The following is a 19,795-nucleotide window of genomic DNA, read 5'->3' as shown; positions in this document are numbered from 1 at the left end:
AGATGGTTTTTAATTATCCAACCCAAAACAGCCCCCGGTTGCACTCCGACGTCGTAAATTCAGTTTTTAAGGTGTTCTTTGAAAAACCAAGTTATACCTTGTTAAATTAGCATATATTTATAATATATTATAGGTCTTGAAGTATTTTAAAAGTTAAGTTAGAAGGATCTATTTAGTTTGCAAACAAGTTTGAAAACATTCAAACTATGTTCTTGTTGTTAAAATTTTATACCACAAAATAAGATAGCTATATATATATGAATCGAATAAGGTTATGAACATAGATTCTACCTCAAGTTCCTTGGACAAGGTTTCTGTAAAAGAGGAGTAAAAAGCTAGAACCAAAAGGGTGATGGAATTGGATGAAAGATTGGAAGTAAGTTTGTGTTCTTGGAAGGATTTCTTGAAGTGTTTTTGTATGGTTTTCTTATGGTGATTAAGTAAGGTTTTTGAAGCTAAATGATGGGGAAAATGCTTGGAGATGATCAAGTATGAAGTTAAGAGTATTTTGAGAGAGAAATGGAAGTGTAAGTATGAGAAAATGGGGTGAAGAAATGGTGTGCATGCATAAAAACGTTTTTAGGTTATAAAGGAAAAAAAAGATACCTAACTTTGTTTTCTTGTTAAATAATTCATGCTACTTGACAAATGGTTGGTTCCACATGTTTCTTAATCATTTAAGGCTGCTAAGGAGCAGATTTTTATTGGTATATACCAATAGTAAATACATCTAGAAGCTGCGTATGATACGGGTACATATACTCTAGGTATACGTATAGAAATCTTTGAGGAAACGGAACGAGGATTCAAATATAGCTATCTTTTGTAAATATACTTATATTGTTTTATGTATGTAAGCCCTTTAAAAGTGATAAAATACATATCTATACGATGCATGTATAAGTAATATAGGTTATAAGTATTTACGTCGAAAAACATTACGTATAGTTATCGTTTTGAAAACTTAAGTTAGTAGTTTTAAAATATACTTATAACTTATTGTTATTAATACAAAATGAGATATTAAAACATTCTTAGATCATGTTAAATATGTATATATACATATATATACACAAACGTATAATTATCATATGTTATATAGTTCGTGATATCATCCGTCAAACTAGACGGTCAAACGTTGTGTAAACTCTTTTTGGAAATATAAATCTCGACAATTTGGATTGCTTATCATGTTGGTAAGGTTTAATTTATGTAAATATTAATCTTATAAGTATAGAACGATCGAAAAAGTGCGGGTCGTTACATTACCTCCCCGTTAAATAAATTTCGTCCCGAAATTTTAAAATTGTACCTATTTTGCGTCATCGAGAAACAAGTGTGGATACTTTTGTTTCATCTGATCCTCTCGTTCCCAAGTAAACTCAGGACCTCTTCGAGCATTCCAACGAGCCTTAACGATCGGTATGTTGCTCTGCTTGAGCTGTTTAACTTCACGGTCCATGATTTCGATTGGTTCTTCGATGAATTGTAGTTTCTCATCGACATGGATTTCTTCAAGAGGAATGGTGAGATCTTCCTTTTCAAGACACTTCTTAAGGTTCGAGACGTGAAAGGTATTATGTATTCCGGCGAGTTGTTGCGGTAACTCGAGTCGATAAGCTACCGGTCCAATGCGTTCAATAATCTTGAACGGGCCTACGTACCTTGGGTTCAGTTTACCCCTTTTGCCGAAACGTATTACACCTTTCCATGGTGACACTTTTAACATAACCATGTCACCGATCTGAAACTCTAATGGTTTCCTTCGAACATCGGCGTAGCTCTTTTGGCGACTACGGGCTGTTTTCAATCTCTCCTTAATTTGTACAATCTTCTCAGTCGTTTCGTGTATGATCTCGGGACCCGTTAATTGTCGATCTCCTACTTCATTCCAACAGATAGGAGATCTACACTTCCTTCCATATAATGCTTCGAATGGCGCAGCTCCAATGCTCGCATGATAACTATTATTATACGAGAATTCTGCTAACGGTAGATATTTATCCCATCCGTTTCCAAAATCGATCACACATGCCCTGAGCATGTCTTCAAGAGTCTGAATTGTTCTTTCACTCTGCCCGTCGGTTTGCGGATGATATGCGGTACTCATATCCAAACGAGTTCCTAGTGCCTCCTGTAGTGATTGCCAGAACTTTGAGGTAAATCTACTATCACGATCAGATATAATGGAAATAGGTATTCCATGCCTTGAAACTATTTCCTTTATATATAATCGTAATAATTTCTCCATTCTATCCGTTTCCTTTATAGGCAAGAAATGTGCAGATTTGGTAAGACGATCAACAATTACCCAAATAGTGTCGTATCCCCAGGCAGTCTTTGGTAACTTCGTGATGAAATCCATGGTAATACCGTCCCATTTCCATTCTGGGATTTCTGGTTGTTGAAGTAATCCTGACGGCTTTTGGTGTTCTGCTTTGACTTTGGAACAAGTTAAACACTCCCCAACATATGTTGCAACGTCTGTCTTTAAATTAGGCCACCAATAATGCGTCTTAAGATCTTGATACATCTTTCCAACTCCAGGATGTATCGAGTATCTTGTCTTATGTGCCTCATTCAATATCAACTTCCTTAATCCACCCAACTTCGGTACCCAAATACGGTTTGCAAAATATCGAATTCCGTCTTCCCGTATAACGAGTTGCTTCTCATACTTCTTCATTATTTCATTTCTTATGTTTTCTTTAGTAAGTGCTTCTCGTTGAACTTCTTTGATTTGTGAGTTGAGATTCATGCGAATTTTTATGTTCATCGCTCGTACTCGAATTGGTTCTCGTTCCTTTCTGCTTAGAGCATCGGCCACCACGTTCGCCTTCCCGGGATGATAACGAATTTCACAATCATAGTCGTTTATCAGCTCGACCCACCTACGTTGCCTCATGTTCAGCTGTTTTTGATCGAAAATATGTTGAAGGCTTTTATGATCAGTAAACACAGTGCATTTAACCCCATACAAGTAGTGTCTCCATATCTTCAATGCAAACACGACTGCTCCCAGTTCTAGATCATGCGTCGTATAATTCCACTCGTGAATCTTTAATTGTCGGGATGCGTATGCAATAACTTTCTTCCGTTGCATAAGAACGCAACCAAAACCTTGTCGCGAAGCGTCACAATATATTTCAAAATCATCGTTCCCTTCTGGTAACGATAAAATAGGCGCCGTAGTCAACTTCTTTTTCAGTAATTGAAATGCACTCTCCTGCTCAGAAGTCCATTCATATTTCTTCCCTTTTTGCGTTAACGCTGTCAACGGCTTAGCTATTCGGGAAAAATCTTGAATAAACCTTCTATAATAACCGGCTAAACCCAAAAATTGGCGTATCTGCATTGGTGTCTTAGGAGTCTCCCATTTTTCAATGGCTTCAATTTTTGCTGGATCAACCTGAATTCCTTTGCTACTAACAACGTGGCCAAGAAATTGCACTTCTTTCAACCAGAAAGCACATTTAGAAAATTTAGCATATAGTGTTCTTTTCTCAACAACTCTAATATCAACCTTAAATGCTGCTCATGCTCTTGCTCACTCTTGGAATAGATAAGAATATCATCAATGAAAACGATAACAAACTTATCTAAATATGGACTACAAACTCGATTCATGAGGTCCATGAATACAGCTGGCGCATTCATCAATCCAAACGGCATGACCAAAAATTCGTAATGACCGTAGCGTGTCCGAAAAGCAGTTTTTGGTATATCTTCTTCTTTGACACGTAATTGATGATAGCCCGATCTTAGGTCAATTTTCGAGTACACACATGACCCTTGGAGTTGATCAAATAAGTCGCCAATTCTCGGTAGTGGATACCGATTCTTGATAGTTAACTTATTTAATTCACGATAATCTATACACATTCGGAAAGATCCGTCTTTCTTCTTGACGAATAAAATTGGAGCTCCCCACGGTGAAGTACTTGGTTGTATGAATCCACGATCCAGTAATTCTTTTAACTGACTCTGAAGTTCTTTTAACTCGGACGGTGCAAGTCTATATGGAGCACGGGCAACCGGTGCAGCTCCTGGTACAAGATCTATTTGAAATTCTACAGATCTAAATGGAGGTAATCCCGGCAACTCTTCCGGAAATACTTCAGGAAAATCTCTTGCCACAGGCACGTCATTGATGCACTTCTCTTTTTCTTTCTTTTCGACTTTATTAACATGTGCTAAGATAGCATAGCACCCTTTCTTCAAGCACTTTTGAGCTTTCAAATAACTAATGAGTTTTAGCTTTGATTTACCCTTCTCTCCATAAATCATTACTGGCGTTTTATCCTTACGAGGAATGCGAATTGCCTTTTTGGCGCACACAACTTCAGCTCCTATTTTGGACATCCAGTCCATGCCGATTATTACATCAAAACTTCCTAATTCTACGGGTATCAAATCAATCTTAAATGTTTCTCCAGCTAAATTTATTTTACAATCACGGCAAATTTTATCGGCTTTAATTAGTTTACCATTAGCTAACTCAATCATGTACTTAGCATCTAGAGGTAATGATGAACAATTCAATTTAGCGTGAAAGTCTCTACACACGTAACTTCTATCAGCACCAGTATCAAATATAATAGATGCGGATAAGTTATTAATGGTAAACGTACCCGTAACAAGCTCCGGGTCTTCACATGCCTCTCTAGCATTAATAATAAATGCTCTCCCACGTGCAGGTCCGATATTCTTCTCTGGATTCGGGCACTGGCTCTTATAGTGACCTTGTTTTCCACACCCAAAACAAGTAATGGTAGCCAAAGCAGTTCTATTTGCATTGGTGGCAGGAGTCTTGGTACCATTTGTATTTGTAACGAGAGCCCTACAATCTTCAGCAAGATGACCCTTTCGATTACATTTGTTGCATACCACATTATAGTAACCAGAGTGATGTGTGTGGCATCGGTTGCATAAAGGATTTTGTCCTTTATAACCAAAGCTTAAACCACTACCCGCACCTTGCGTGTTTTCTTGTTTCTTAAAAGATTGTTGTTGGTTACCTCGATCATAATTTCCATTCCACTTTCTTTTGTTACCTGATACCTTCACATCAGTATTGGATACTTTCTTATCCATGATGACCTGATCCATTAGCTCGTTTGCCATGGTTATAGCTTCATGAATTGTCTTAGGTTTCGATGCTGTAACATTTGCCTTGACCTTTTTGGGCAAACCATCTTTGTACATTTCAATCTTCCGTTCTTCAGTTGGAACCAATTCAGGACATAGCAAAACTAATTCCATGAATCGCTGATTATAGTTGGTTATTTCAGTACCAATAACCTTCAGACTTCGTAACTCATCTTCCAACTTCCTAACCTCGTTCCTTGGACAATATTCGTTGATTAACATTGTTTTGAATTCTTCCCACGGAGTATCATAAGCTACATCTCCTCCTACAGCCTTCACATAATTTTTCCACCACGTGAGTGCACTATCTTGTAAAGTGCACGATGCATACTTGGTCATGTCCTTTTCAACACAACCACTGATTTTAAACACAGTCTCCATCTTTTCTATCCACCGGGTTAAACCGATCGGTCCTTCTGTTCCACTGAATGATGAGGGCTTGCAAGCTTGAAAAGTTTTGTAAGTGCACCCCACACGAGGATTTGGGTTAACTGCAGCACCTCTTGCAGCCTCGACCCATAACATTCTGTCGTTCACTCGCTGATTGATGAGTTCCTGGATTTCTTGTTCCGTCATTCGGTTCAATCGCGCCATATTCTTCTATAAGAATGAAAAGAAAATAATTATTCACATGGAATATTATAGATGTAGTGTATATTTACAGTACATTATAGCTTATTAATAATATGAACCAGGTATCATTATAAAAGCCTTTTCTTCTTATTAGCGTTTTATAATTATATCTAGGGTAGTACCTACCCGTTAATGTCCATACTTAATAGCTTAGTACAGAATCAATTACTACCATCTAAATAATACTTAACCATGGAAAATTATTGCATTTCACACTTCACTATTTTACATATGCTTATCTTACATCGAACATTAAACAAACCACACTAATAATATTATACAAAACATTATATGATCCCATGGTTTAATACGGCAGCGCATCGTTTGGTCTATTTTCTAGGACGTTTAGGTTCAAAGAATCGCTTAACGCTTATCCTGGCTGTCTGCCTATATTTTGGCTGTGGGACTAAAGAACTGGATGCCGGGATAGAACGAATAGGAATAGCGGGAATAGGGGTGGTAGTGTCTAGTGGAGTTGGTGCCACATCATCCTTACTAAACTCGGGATTTGAATTTTCTAATTCATTAGCCTTTCGTTTCTTTCCTAGTTCGAACTCGTCTTTTGTAATTTCCTGTATTTCTTCCTCGGGTTCACTTTCCTCCTCGGGTTCACTTTCCGGGTTCTCTATAGTCGGTTCATCCGAAATTTGTGAGTCTTCCCCAAAGATATTATTTTCGTCATCGGATAGGTTAATGACTGGAACACCATCTGAAGATTCTGGTTCGGAGTCGCTGAACGTGATGATAAGTTTTGAGCCCGACATCTATCACACAACAACTAACCCATTAGTACTACATAATATTTACATATAAATTTTAACCAACAATGATAAGCAATGGTTTTTAAATCAAACCCGGTCAAAGTCCAGACTTACTAATGTATCCTAACGACTTATCAGTTAGACACACTAATGCAAACCTGGTTCGCTAAGACCACCGCTCTGATACCACATGTCATAACCCGTCCTTAACCATAAGAACGTGTTAGATAACGTATGATTTCATTGCGAGGTATTGACCTCTATATGCGACATTTTTTTAAAGAAAAACTGCATATATTATACATTAGAAACCATGATCCTTATTTTTGATACAAGCTTTGGACAAAATAAAGATGATTATCGTTTAGCGATAATCTTCGACTTATAAACTTTACAAATGATAATAACAACCCGATTTCTAGCATATTTTACAACACAAGTTCTTGGATATGCAGTCTTATTTTTGACACAAATATGCGTACGCAAGATCCTGCTTAGATTCAACATGATGCAGCGGAAGCTTCTAATTATCACCTGAGAATAGACATGTTTAAAACGTCAACATAAAGTTGGTGAGATATAGGTTTAATGCCGGCAGCGAAATAAATATAGACCACAAGATTTCATATATAAACATTTTAATAAAAATATTCTAAGTGGTTGAGCACTTGGTAACCATACTTAACATTTAATCACGTCGCATATTCCCTTTATTATGAAATCTTACTACACCGTACCAAGTGTAGTCACGAAACTAAGTACTGTGCAACCGTTGAATACTGGTCGTCCAGTCCGGTTGGGGTTGTCAGGCCCGATAGATCTATCAACAGGATTCGCGTTTACAATACCGCTGTAAATAACAGTTACCAAGCTACAGGGAAGTATGCCAGTGGTACAACTCAACGTAGAATATATTTTTTAGTTACTTGTGTCCATATCGTAAAACATAAAATACATGTATTCTCATCCCGAAATATTTAGAGTTTAAAAGTGGGACTATATACTCACTGTTGTCTTGAAGATATATATAATTTGACTTGGTCTCCGGTTGATATCACGAACCTATCCATATATAATATATCAATACCTTTTCTTTTTAAACAAACGTCACATATATATACTTGTTATACTTTTAATACTTTGAATAATTCCTTAGTCCGTAGTTAGCAGTTCGTTGTTAGTAATTCAATTTTAATGGTTCATTTTTAGATGTTTAATATACCCGCAATGAAATAAATAAAACCCCCTAACGAAATAAATAAAACCCCATCGTATATGTATTGGTCGAGATTAATCTTGACGCACGGTACCGGTGTTGTCAAATGACGTGTTGCGTACATAAAGTACCGGTGTTGTCAAATGACGTGTTGCGTACAAACATGGGATCTTATGATTAATCTTCTCGTGTTGTTTGCGGGTGATCCTGAACCATATAAAATTGAATTATAAGTACATATATATAAAATATCATGTTATCTTAGAAATATGTGATTTTATTTAATTTTTCCCAATTAATCCCGAAGTTAAACAAGTCTTAGATATCCGATCTCGTTTTGGTCATAGTTTCTTCGTTACAACTCCGTTTTCGTTGATTCAACTTGTCACTTCCTTGGATCGAGTCCCTCTTTAAGACTATGAACTGTAAATACCTTAGTTTGTATTCGAAATCACAGGTCATAGGTCAAACTTTAGTGAAACTTATGAAGTTAATCATTTTCCATCATGTAAACAACCTTAAATGATTATTTTTCTAAAAATACTTATACTTTGAGTTAAATCATGAAATTTTTATGTGTTATCATATTCATAGTAAAAATCATTTTTCCAGAAAATAAACCTCCAATTCAAAGTTTAAGATGGTTTTTAATTATCCAACCCAAAACAGCCCCCGGTTGCACTCCGACGTCGTAAATTCAGTTTTTAAGGTGTTCTTTGAAAAACCAAGTTATACCTTGTTAAATTAGCATATATTTATAATATATTACAGGTCTTGAAGTATTTTAAAAGTTAAGTTAGAAGGATCTATTTAGTTTGCAAACAAGTTTGAAAACATTCAAACTATGTTCTTGTTGTTAAAATTTTATACCACAAAATAAGATAGCTATATATATATGAATCGAATAAGGTTATGAACATAGATTCTACCTCAAGTTCCTTGGACAAGGTTGCTGTAAAAGAGGAGTAAAAAGCTAGAACCAAAAGGGTGATGGAATTGGATGAAAGATTGGAAGTAAGTTTGTGTTCTTGGAAGGATTTCTTGAAGTGTTTTTGTATGGTTTTCTTATGGTGATTAAGTAAGGTTTTTGAAGCTAAATGATGGGAAAAATGCTTGGAGATGATCAAGTATGAAGTTAAGAGTATTTTGAGAGAGAAATTGAAGTGTAAGTATGAGAAAATGGGGTGAAGAAATGGTGTGCATGCATAAAAACGTTTTTAGGTTATAAAGGAAAAAAAAGATACCTAACTTTGTTTTCTTGCTAAATAATTCATGCTACTTGACAAATGGTTGGTTCTACATGTTTCTTAATCATTTAAGGCTGCTAAGGAGCAGATTTTTATTGGTATATACCAATAGTAAATACATCTAGAAGCTGCGTATGATACGGGTACATATACTCTAGGTATACGTATAGAAATCTTTGAGGAAACGGAACGAGGATTCAAATATAGCTATCTTTTGTAAATATACTTATATTGTTTTATGTATGTAAGCCCTTTAAAAGTGATAAAATACATATCTATACGATGCATGTATAAGTAATATAGGTTATAAGTATTTACGTCGAAAAACATTACGTATAGTTATCGTTTTGAAAACTTAAGTTAGTAGTTTTAAAATATACTTATAACTTATTGTTATTAATACAAAATGAGATATTAAAACATTCTTAGATCATGTTAAATATGTATATATACATATATATACACAAACGTATAATTATCATATGTTATATAGTTCGTGATATCATCGGTCAAACTAGACGGTCAAACGTTGTGTAAACTCTTTTCGGAAATATAAATCTCGACAATTTGGATTGCTTATCATGTTGGTAAGGTTTAATTTATGTAAATATTAATCTTATAAGTATAGAACGATCGAAAAAGTGCGGGTCGTTACAGTATGCGTAGCGTACTTCACTTTGTCCTCTTCAGTACACTTACTTATGGCAAACACCGATTCGACCTTCTCGGTCCACCGTTTCAATCCGATCGGTCCTTCGGTTCTATCAAATTCCAAAGGTTTGCAGGCAGTGAATTCTTTGTAGGTGCATCCTACACGATTTCCTGTACTGCTAGATCCAAGGTTATTGTTGGTATGTAGCGCAGCCTGTACTGCGGCTATGTTTGAAGCTAGAAAAGTACAGAATTCCTCTTCATTCATATTCACGGTGTGTCGAGTAGTCGGTGCAATTTCCTTCAAAATAGTCAAATGGAACAAGTTAATCATACAGAATATTAAGAGTAGTTAATAGTATTTCGTAGCATAATATGAACTCATTTATAAAAGCTTTTTCTTCATATTAGCGTTTTATAAGTTTAAATTCGGGTAGTACCTACCCATTAAGTTCATACTTAGTAGCTAATATACAATTCAACTAATACAATTCTATATGAAAAATTGATTATAATAATATTTCGCGTTCAAACTTTTTTACAATATTTTACAAACTTACAATACTGCTTATTTTACATAAAGCATGAAATATAGCACACAATAACTTTGATACAAGATAGTTGTGAAGATAATTCTAGCTAGTACACAAGTCGTTCAGCAAAGGCAATAAAGACACGTAATTCATACGTCCAGAAACAAGTCATGCATTCTGGTTTTACTAGGACTACTTCCCATCCTTGTCTTGTGGAACATAACCGTTATGGCCGTTGATAAGACAGTGTGTTGTAACATCGTCAAAGGGACGAGGGTTACATAATGTCCAACAGTCCCGTAACAATCTAAAAACCTCATTTCTTACCCCAATTACCGACTCCGTCACTTGTGGGAACGTTTTGTTTAATAGTTGTAGCCCAATGTTCTTGTTCTCACTTTGGTGAGAAGCGAACATTACTAATCCGTAAGCATAACATGCTTCTTTATGTTGCATGTTAGCCGCTTTTTCTAAATCACGAAGTCCAATATTCGGATATATTGAGTCAAAATAATTTCTTAACCCATTGCGTAAAGTAGCATTTGGGTTCCCCGCAATATATGCGTCAAAGTAAACACATCGTAACTTATGGATTTCCCAATGTGATATCCCCCATCTTTCGAACGAAAGCCTTTTATAAACCAAGGCATTCTTGGAACGTTCTTCGAATGTCTTACAAACTAATCTCGCCTTAAATAGTTGTGCCGAAGAATTCTGACCGACTCTAGACAAGATTTCATCAATCATGTCTCCGGGTAGGTCTCTTAAAATATTGGGTTGTCTATCCATTTTGTGTTTTTATACTGTAAAATAGACAAGAGTTAGATTCATAAAAAAAATACTTATTAATACAAGCAATTTTTACATATATCATAAAGCATAAGCATACTATATTACATATATTACACCACACGAATACAACTATCTTATTCCGACTCGCTTGTTTCTTCTTCTTCGGTTTTGGTTCGTTTTGCCAAGTTTCTAGGGATATATGATGTTCCCCTAATACGAGCCATCGTTTTCCACATTGGTTTAGAAAAACCTGGTGGTTTAGAGGTTCCCGGGTCATTGTTACAACTTAAGGACTTCGGGGGTTGACGATACATATAAAGTTCATCGGGGTTGGAATTATATTTCTCTATTTTTATGCCCTTTCCCTTATTATTTTCTTTTGCCTTTTTAAATTCAGTTGGGGTAATTTCTATAACATCATCGGAATTCACGTCGGAATCCGATTCATCGGAGAATTGGTAATCCTCCCAATATTTTGCTTCCTTGGCAAAAACACCATTGACCATAATTAACCTTGATCGGTTGGTTGAGGATTTTCTTTTACTTAACCGTTTTATTATTTCCCCCACCGGTTCTATTTCTTCATCCGGTTCCGATTCTTCTTCCGGTTCCGATTCTTCTTCCGGTTCCGACTCTTCTTCCGGTTCCTCTTCGGGAACTTGTGAATTAGTCCATGAATCATTCCAATTTACATTTGACTCTTCATTATTATTAGGTGAGTCAATGGGACTTGTTCTAGAGGTAGACATCTATCACATAATATCAAACGCGTTAAGAGATTAATATATCACATAATATTCACATGTTAAAAATATATAGTTTCCAACAAAATTTGTTAAGCAATCATTTTTAAAAAAAACACGGTCGAAGTCCAGACTCACTAATGCATCCTAACAAACTCAATAAGACACACTAATGAAAATTCTGGTTCTCTAAGACCAACGTTCGGATACCAACTGAAATGTCCCTTTCTTATTGATTAAAAACGTTCCATATTAATTGATTTCGTTGCGAGGTTTTGACCTCTATATGAGACGTTTTTCAAAGACTGCATTCATTTTAAAACAAACCATAACCTTTATTTCATAAATAAAGGTTTAAAAAGCTTTACGTAGATTATCAAATAATGATAATCTAAAATATCTTATTTACACACGACCATTACATAATGGTTTACAATACAAATATGTTACATCGAAATCAGTTTCTTAAATGCAGTTTTTACACAATATCATACAAACATGGACTCCAAATCTTGTCCTTATTTTAGCATGCAACAGCGGAAGCTCTTAGTATTCACCTGAGAATAAACATGCTTAAAACGTCAACAAAAATGTTGGTGAGTTATAGGTTTAACCTATATATATCAAATCATAATAATAGACCACAAGATTTCATATTTCAATACGCATCCCATACATAGAGATAAAAATCATTCATATGGTGAACACCTGGTAACCGACATTAACAAGATGCATATATAAGAATATCCCCATCATTCCGGGACACCCTTCGGATATGATATAAATTTCGAAGTACTAAAGCATCCGGTACTTTGGATGGGGTTTGTTAGGCCCAATAGATCTATCTTTAGGATTCGCGTCAATTAGGGTGTTTGTTCCCTAATTCTTAGATTACCAGACTTAATAAAAAGGGGCATATTCGATTTCGATAATTCAACCATAGAATGTAGTTTCACGTACTTGTGTCTATTTTGTAAATCATTTATAAAACCTGCATGTATTCTCATCCCAAAAATATTAGATTTTAAAAGTGGGACTATAACTCACTTTCACAGATTTTTACTTCGTCGGGAAGTAAGACTTGGCCACTGGTTGATTCACGAACCTATAACAATATATACATATATATCAAAGTATGTTCAAAATATATTTACAATACTTTTAATACATTTTGATGTTTTAAGTTTATTAAGTCAGCTGTCCTCGTTAGTAACCTACAACTAGTTGTCCACAGTTAGATGTACAGAAATAAATCGATAAATATTATCTTGAATCAATCCATGACCCAGTGTATACGTATCTCAGTATTGATCACAACTCAAACTATATATATTTTGGAATCAACTTCAACCCTGTATAGCTAACTCCAACATTCACATATAGAGTGTCTATGGTTGTTCCGAAATATATATAGATGTGTCAACATGATAGGTCGAAACATTGTATACGTGTCTATGGTATCTCAAGATTACATAATATACAATATAAGTTGATTAAGTTATAGTTGGAATAGATTTTTTACCTATTTTCACGTAGCTAAAATGAGAAAAATTATCCAATCTTGTTTTACCCATAACTTCTTCATTTTAAATCCGTTTTGAGTGAATCAAATTGCTATGGTTTCATATTGAACTCTATTTTATGAATCTAAACAGAAAAATTATAGGTTTATAGTCAGAAAAATAAGTTACAAGTCATTTTTGTAAAGGTAGTCATTTCAGTCGAAAGAACGACGTCTAGATGACCATTTAAGAAAACATACTTCCACTTTGAGTTTAACCATAATTTTTGGATATAGTTTCATGTTCATAATAAAAATCATTTTCCCAGAATAACAACTTTTAAATCAAAGTTTATCATAGTTTTTAATTAACTAACCCAAAACAGCCCGCGGTGTTACTACGACGGCGTAAATCTGGTTTTACGTTGTTTTTCGTGTTTCCAGGTTTTAAATCATTAAGTTAGCATATCATATAGATATAGAACATGTATTTAGTTGATTTTAAAAGTTAAGTTAGAAGGATTAACTTTTATTTGCGAACAAGTTTAGAATTAACTAAACTATGTTCTAGTGATTACAAGTTTAAACCTTCGAATAAGATAGCTTTATATGTATGAATCAAATGATGTTATGAACATCATTACTACCTTAAGTTCCTTGGATAAACCTACTGGAAAAGAGAAAAATGGATCTAGCTTCAACGGATCCTTGGATGGCTCGAAGTTCTTGAAGCAGAATCATGACACGAAAACAAGTTCAAGTAAGATCATCACTTGAAATAAGATTGTTATAGTTATAGAAATTGAACCAAAGTTTGAATATGATTATTACCTTATATTAGAATGATAACCTACTGTAAGAAACAAAGATTTCTTGAGGTTGGATGATCACCTTACAAGATTGGAAGTGATCTAGCAAACTTGAAAGTATTCTTGATTTTATGTAACTAGAACTTGTAGAATTTATGAAGAACACTTAGAACTTGAAGATAGAACTTGAGAGAGATCAATTAGATGAAGAAAATTGAAAAATGAAAGTGTTTGTAGGTGTTTTTGGTCGTTGGTGTATGGATTAGATATAAAGGATATGTAATTTTGTTTTCATGTAAATAAGTCATGAATGATTACTCATATTTTTGTAATTTTATGAGATATTTCATGCTAGTTGCCAAATGATGGTTCCCACATGTGTTAGGTGACTCACATGGGCTGCTAAGAGCTGATCATTGGAGTGTATATACCAATAGTACATACATCTAAAAGCTGTGTATTGTACGAGTACGAATACGGGTGCATACAAGTAGAATTTTTGATGAAACTGAACGAGGATGTAATTGTAAGCATTTTTGTTAAGTAGAAGTATTTTGATAAGTGTATTGAAGTCTTTCAAAAGTGTATGAATACATATTAAAACACTACATGTATATATACATTTTAACTGAGTCGTTAAGTCATCGTTAGTCGTTACATGTAAATGTTGTTTTGAAACCTTTAGGTTAACGATCTTGTTGAATGTTGTTAACCCATTGTTTATTATAACAAATGAGATGTTAAATTGTTATATTATCATGATATTATGATATATAATATATCTTAGTATGATATATATACAGTTAAATGTCGTTACAACGATAATCGTTACATATATGTCTCGTTTCGAAATCATTAAGTTAGTAGTCTTATTTTTACATATGTATTTCATTGTTAATACACTTAATAATATATTTACTTATCATTTAACATAATTAACCAAGTGTATCAATATCTTAATATGATTCATATATACCTAGTAAGACGTTGTTATAACGATAATCATTATATATATCGTTTTCGAGTTTCTTAAATTAATAGTCTCATTTTTATGTATATAACTCATTGTTAAAATACCTATTGAGATACATACTTATAATAAAATCATGTTAACTATATATATAACCATATATATGTCATCGTATAGTTTTTACAAGTTTTAACGTTCGTGAATCACCGGTCAACTTGGGTGGTCAATTGTCTATATGAAACCTATTTCAATTAATCAAGTCTTAACAAGTTTGATTGCTTAACATGTTGGAAACACTTAATCATGTAAATAACAATTTCATTTAATATATATAAACATGGAAAAGTTCGGGTCACTATATATATATATATATATATATATATATATATATATATATATATATATATATATATATATATATATATATATATATATATATATATATATATATATATATAATTTATAATTTTAATTTTAATTTTAATTTAATAATATTAACGGTATGTTAGCGAATGTTGTAAGGGTGTAAGTCGAAATTCTGTCCGTGTAACGCTACGCTATTATTAATCATTGTAAGTTATGTTCAACCTTTTTAAATTAATGTCTCGTAGCTAAGTTATTATTATGCTTATTTAAATTGAAGTAATCATGATGTTGGACTAAATATTAAAGACGGGGTAATTGGGCTTTGTACCTTAATTGGGGCTTGGACAAAAGAACAACACTTGTGAAAATTAGACTATGGGCTATTAATGGGCTTTATATTTGTTTAATTGAATGATAGTTTATTAATTTAATATAAAGATTTACAATTGGACGTACCTATAAATAACCACAAACACTCGATCGGACACGATGGGCGGGATATTTATAAGTACTAATAATCGTTCATTTAACCGGACACGGGAATGGATTAATAGTCAATGGACTTATTAAAACAGGGGTGAATTATATACAAGGAAAATTGGTGTAATTATAGTTTAAGTCACCAATTAGTTAGAATATTTGACTTCGGATATAAGGATAATTTGACGAGGACACTCGCACTTTATATTTATGACTGATGGACTGTTATGGACAAAAATCAGATGGATATATCGAATAATCCAGGACAAAGGACAATTAACCCATGGTAATAAACTAAAATCAACACGTCAAACATCATGATTACGGAAGTTTAAATAAGCATAATTCCTTTATTTCATATTTCATCGCACTTTTATTTACTGTCATTTTATTTAATTGCACTTTTAATTATCGTACTTTTTTATTATCGCAATTTTATTTATTGTCATTTTATTTATCGCATTTTAATTTATCGAACTTTAATTATTGTCATTTACTTTACGCTTTAAATTAAGTTATATTTATTTTTAATATTTTACATTAGGTTTTAACTGCGACTAAAAGTTTTAAAATCGACAAATCGGTCATTAAACGGTAAAAACCCCCTTTTATAATAATAATACTACTTATATATATATAATTATATATTTACAAATATAGTTTTTAAAAAAATATAGCGTTAAAGTTGGCTAGTTCCCTGTGGACGAACCGGACTTACTAAAAACTACACTACTGTACGATTAGGTACACTGCCTATAAGTGTTGTAGTAAGGTTTAGGTATATCCACTCTATAAATAAATAAATAACTTGTGTAAAATTGTATCGTATTTAATAGTATTTCGTAGTAAAAATATAACTATTTCGTATACACCTCTACGCACATCAAGTATTTTTGGCGCCGCTGTCGGGTAATCCTAAATGCCGAAAGCGCAACGCTATAAAAAAAGATTTTTATTAAGTCGTAATCTATTTCTGTAAAAATATACGTTTTAAATATTAAAAATACAAGAAAAAGAAAAATATATCTATATATTTTTAAGTTTTGTTAAATTAAAAAGTTTATTTTTTTATTTATTGTGAAAAAGTTATAAAAAAAGTAATAAGTTATATTTATATTTTATATATATTAAAAACAGAAAAATTAAAAAAAAAAAACAACTGAACCTGCACGAATTCGACATGCACCTCAGTTGAATCTGTATCATCCTCACTCACGGAGCTTTTTGCCAGCTGGTATCCGCACTCGCGGAGTTCTCTGACAGGTCAAACATTAGACAGCATTAATTATGAAATTAGGGTTAAAATTAATTATTATTAATTAAAATTAGGGTTTTAAGTTAATATAATTAGTGTAAGTTTAGTTTTAATTAATTTTAAGTTTTAATTAGTTTTAATATATAAAACTAATATTTTTATAAAATAAAATTATAAAAATAATATTTTTGTAAAAATTGTATTTTTATAATTTAAGTTTTATTTGTAAATTTTATATCTTTTTAATCGTTTATTCGTAATATTTATATTTTTCGCTCGTAATTAGTTCGTAACTTAGTATTTTGCCGTAGTTATTTTTATTTCTAGATTTTTAGGATTTGCCGTAAAATCCCTTAAGTGCTTTTTCTTTAGATTAGATTTAGGCGCCTTAGAATTTTACGACGTCACTTATTGTTTTAGTATTTAAGATTTTAGTACTTTTTAAATAATTGCCGTTTTGGATATAGATTTTCTCTAAGCTTTAATACCTTTAGACGCAAGTTTTAATATTTAGTTTATAGATTTTTAAGTTTTGACGCGCTATTTTCGCTTATTTTCTTATTTTTCGACCTTTTATTTTTCGAAATTTTTTGACGTGCTTCTTTTTCTTTTTCTTTCTTATTTCTCACCGATCTAGTTTTTAGGACATAGAATTTTCTATTTCTTCTCCAAAAATTTCTTTAAACTTCGACGAACAATTATTTTAAGCGGTTAAATTGATAGACATCCAAAATTTTCTAGTTCGTAGTAATAGTTGGATTTGTTAGTGGCGAGTTGTGGGCTTCCGATTTAAAGGGTCCTGGCTACCTGCTGCATCTATTGGCTATTCGAAATGTGGGTAAAATCAGAAAAATCTATTAATTTGATAACTTATATCTTTTATAACTAATAGGATATTCAGTGAATGCACCGAGCAAAACGTTCACCACCTTTCATACGTTCACCACCTGTAACTCGATCAAGACATCTACTTAATATTGTCGCCGTTGATTTTCCTTTAGAATCATCATCTAGTCGACCAAGTACTCCAATTCAAATTTTCGATAATCCATTTTTTGAACCCGACCTCACAATTGAGAATCCGGAGGATATTCAGGAACAATTCAGAGATCCTGAACCATTAATCTTTCCTCCGGAACCACCAATCATTCAAACAGAGATTATCGAGGAAGAAGCCATTAAATCAGAATCCCTTAGTGATTCAGATTCAACAAATTCAATCATGGAAAATCTGGAACCTCTAAGTATGGAAGACCGAATGCGAGCTAAACGCACTGGCCAAGGTCATGCAATTACTCAACCAGACATTAATGAGCCAGATTATGAAATCAAAGGATAAATCCTACACATGGTAACTAATCAATGCCAATTTAGTGGTGAGCCGAAGGAAGATCTAAACGAACATCTTCGTACCTTTAATAGGATCTGTACTCTATTCAAAATCAGAGAAGTTGAGGATGAACAGATATATCTCATGTTATTTCCCTGGACTTTACAGGGAGAAGCCAAAGATTGGTTATAATTGTTACCTGAAGGGGCGATTGATACATGGGACGTTTTAGTTGAAAATTTTCTTAAACAATTCTTTCCGGCATCTAAAGCCGTGAGACTTCAAGGAGAAATTGTTACTTTTACACAGAAGCCAAATGAAACTTTATATGAAGCATGGACAAGATTTGGAAAGTTGTTAAGAGGATGTCCGCAACATGGTTTAGACACTTATCAAATAGTACAAATATTCTACCAAGGATGCGACATCACTACAAGAAAAGATATAGATATAGCAGCTGGTGGTTCTATTATGAAGAAAACCGCAACTGAAGCTTACAAAATTATTGATAACACTGCTTCCCACTCACATGAGTGGCATCAAGAAAAATATATCGTTAGATCATCTAAAGCAGCTAGAGCCGATTCTAGCCATGACTTTGATTCCATTTCCGCAAAGATAGATGCTGTCGAGAGACGAATGGAAAAGATGACTAAAGATATTCACTCAATACGAATTAGTTGTGAGCAGTGTGGAGGACCACATTTGACAAAAGATTGTCTCAGTATTGAACAAACAATGGAACAAAGAGAGAATGTTTCATACATGAACCAAAGGCCTGGAAATAATTATCAGAATAATTATCAACCGCCAAGACCGATCTACAATCAAAATCAGAACTATAACCAAAATGTTCTATACAACAACCAACAAGGTCCTAGCAATCAACAAGTATCCAACAATACTTACAATTAGCAAAGACCTATTTTTCAAAATAAACCACCACAAACCGATGATAAAAAACCAAATCTAGAAGATACGATGTCGAAGCTAGTTGAATCTCAAACGCAGTTTTTCACATCTCAGAAACAAATGAATGAACAAAATGCTCAAGCATTTAGAAATCAACAAGCTTCTATCCAAAATCTGGAACAAGAAGTAAGCAACCTAGCAAGGTTGATAGGTGAAAGAAAACCTGGAAGTTTACCCAACGATACAAATGCTAACCCCCGAAATGAAACAGCTAAAGCCATTACCACAAGAAGTGGTATTACACTTAAACCACCTAAAATACTTGTAATTTCTGATGACGCTATACCTACTCCACAAGAACCACAACCTGATCAAGAAAAGGAAAAAGAACCGATAGTTGAAAAGGTTAATGAATATAACACAGTTAAGGCTAAAACTTATGTTAAAC

The 19,795-nt window shown here is 33.4% G+C and overlaps 1 non-coding gene across 1 annotated transcript; it reads right to left on the bottom strand.

The window, feature by feature from the left end:
- Positions 1–18,711: 18,711 nt before the first annotated feature.
- Positions 18,712–18,818, bottom strand: LOC139845675 (small nucleolar RNA R71). Its single transcript, XR_011758439.1, has one exon. It is a non-coding gene; the product is annotated as a small nucleolar RNA R71 (small nucleolar RNA).
- Between the last annotated feature and the right edge of the window lie 977 nt (positions 18,819–19,795).

This window comes from Rutidosis leptorrhynchoides, chromosome 4 (assembly GCF_046630445.1).
Source record: "Rutidosis leptorrhynchoides isolate AG116_Rl617_1_P2 chromosome 4, CSIRO_AGI_Rlap_v1, whole genome shotgun sequence".
NCBI classification, from domain to species: Eukaryota; Viridiplantae; Streptophyta; class Magnoliopsida; order Asterales; family Asteraceae; genus Rutidosis; species Rutidosis leptorrhynchoides.
This window is presented reverse-complemented; position numbering and strand designations above follow the sequence as displayed.